Below are 3223 nucleotides of genomic sequence, written 5' to 3'. Positions count from 1 at the left end.
ATGATTGTGATTGTATGATTGTGATTTTATGATTGTGATCGTATGATTGTGATTGTATGATTGTGATTGTATGATTGTGATTGCATGATTGTGATTGTATGATTGTGATTGTGTGATAGTAATTGTATGATTGTGATCGTATGATTGTGATTGTATGATTGTGATTGTATGATTGTGCTTGTATAATTAAGGTTGTATGATTGTTTTTGTATGATTGTGATTGAATGATTGTGATTGTATGATTGTGACTGTATTATTGTGATTGTATGATTGTGATTCCTTGATTTCGATTGTATGACTGTGATTGTATGATTGTGATTGTGTGATTGTGATTGTATGATTGTGATTGTATTTTTGTGATTGTATGATTGTGATTGTATGATTGTGATTTTATGATTGTGATCGTATGATTGTGATTGTATGATTGTGATCGTATGATTGTGATTCCATGATTGTGATTGTATGATTATGATTGTATGATAGTAATTGTATGATTGTGATCGTATGATTGTGATTGTATGATTGTGATTGTACGATTGTGCTTGTATAATTAAGGTTGTATGATTGTTTTTGTATGATTGTGATTGTATGATTGTGATTGTATGATTGTGATTGTATGATTGTGATTGTATGATTGTGATTGTATGATTGAAATCGTATGATTGTGATTGTATGATTGTGATTGTATGATTGTGATTGTATGACTGTGATTGTATGATTGTGATTGTATGACTGTGATTGTATGATTGTGATTCTATGATTGTGATTGTATGATTGTTTTTGTACGATTGTGATTGTATGATTGTGATTGTAAGATTGTGATTGTATGATTGTGATTGTATGATTGAGATCGTATGATTGTGATTGTATGATTGTGATTGTATGATTGTGATTGTATGATTGTGATTGTATGATTGTTTATGTATGACTGTGATTTTATGATTGTGATTGTATAATTGTGATTGTATGATTGTGATTTTATGATTGTGATTGTCTGATTGTGATTGTAAGATTGTGATTTTATGATTGTGATTGTATGTTTGTGATCGTATGATTGTGATTGTATGATTGTGATTGTATGATTGTGCTTGTATAATGAAGGTTGTATGATTGTTTTTGTATGATTGTGATTGTATAATTGTGATTGTATGACTGTGATTGTATGATTCTGATTGTTTGATTGTGATTGTATGATTGTGATTGTATGATTGTGATTGTATGATTGTGATCGTATGATTGTGGTTGTATAATTAAGGTTGTATGATTGTTTTTGTATGATTGTGATTGTATGATTGTTACTGTATTATTGTGATTGTATGATTGTGATTCCTTGATTTCGATTGTATGACTGTGATTGTATGATTGTGATTGTATGATTGTGATTTTGTGATTGTGATTGTATGATTGTGATTGTATGATTGTGATTGTATGATTCTGATTGTTTGATTGTGATTGTATGATTGTGATTGTATGATTGTGATTGTATGATTGTGATCGTATGATTGTGGTTGTATAATTAAGGTTGTATGATTATTTTGTATGATTGTGATTGTATGATTGTGATTGTATGATTGTGATTGTATGATTGTGATTGTATGATTGTGATTGTATGATTGTGGTTGTATGATTGTGATTGTGTGATAGTGATTGTGTGATTGTGACTGTATGATTGTGGTTGTATGATTGTGATTGTATGATTGAAATCGTATGATTGTGATTGTATGATTGTGATTGTATGGTTGTGATTGTATGATTGTGATTGTATGATTGTGATTGTATGATTGTGATTGTATGATTGTGATTGTATGATTGTGATTGTATGATTGTGATTGTATGATTGTGATTGTATGATTGTGATTTTATGATTGTGATCGTATGATTGTGATTGTATGATTGTGATTGTATGATTGTGATTGCATGATTGTGATTGTATGATTGTGATTGTGTGATAGTAATTGTATGATTGTGATCGTATGATTGTGATTGTATGATTGTGATTGTATGATTGTGCTTGTATAATTAAGGTTGTATGATTGTTTTTGTATGATTGTGATTGAATGATTGTGATTGTATGATTGTGACTGTATTATTGTGATTGTATGATTGTGATTCCTTGATTTCGATTGTATGACTGTGATTGTATGATTGTGATTGTGTGATTTTGATTGTATGATTGTGATTGTATTTTTGTGATTGTATGATTGTGATTGTATGATTGTGATTTTATGATTGTGATCGTATGATTGTGATTGTATGATTGTGATCGTATGATTGTGATTCCATGATTGTGATTGTATGATTATGATTGTATGATAGTAATTGTATGATTGTGATTGTACGATTGTGCTTGTATAATTAAGGTTGTATGATTGTGAATGTATGATTGTGATTGTATGATTGTGATCGTATGATTGTGGTTGTATAATTAAGGTTGTATGATTGTTTTTGTATGATTGTGATTGTATGATTGTGATTGTATGATTGTGATTGTATGATTGTGATTGTATGATTGTACTTGTATGATTGAGATCGTATGATTGTGATTGTATGGTTGTGATTGTATGACTGTGATTGTATGATTGTGATTTTGTGATTGTGATTGTATGATTGTGATTGTATGATTGTGATTGTATGGTTGTGATTGTATGATTGTGATTGTATGATTCTGATTGTTTGATTGTGATTGTATGATTGTGATTGTACGATTGTGATCGTATGATTGTGGTTGTATAATTAAGGTTGTATGATTGTTTTTGTATGATTGTGATTGTATAATTGTGATTGTATGATTGTGATTGTATGATTGTGATTGTATGATTGTGATTGTATGATTGAGATCGTATGATTGTGATTGTGTGATAGTAATTGTATGATTGTGATCGTATGATCGTGATCGTACGATTGTGATCGTATGATTGTGATCGTATGATTGTGGTTGTATGATTGTGATTGTGTGATAGTGATTGTGTGATTGTGATTGTATGATTGTGATTGTATGATTGTGATTGTATGATTGTGATTGTATGATTGTGATTGTATGATTGTGATTGTACGATTGTGATTGTATGATTGTGATTGTATGATTGTGATTGTATGATCGTGATTGTATGATTGTGATTGTATGATTGTGATTGTATGATTGTGATTGTATGATAGTGATTGTATGGTTCTGATTGTTTGATTGTGATTGTATGATTGTGATTGTCTGATTGTGATTGTGTGA

This window comes from Megachile rotundata, unplaced genomic scaffold (assembly GCF_050947335.1).
Source record: "Megachile rotundata isolate GNS110a unplaced genomic scaffold, iyMegRotu1 scaffold0097, whole genome shotgun sequence".
Classification (NCBI taxonomy): domain Eukaryota; kingdom Metazoa; phylum Arthropoda; class Insecta; order Hymenoptera; family Megachilidae; genus Megachile; species Megachile rotundata.
The sequence above is the reverse complement of the archived record's forward strand: the minus strand, read 5'-3'. Positions refer to the sequence as shown.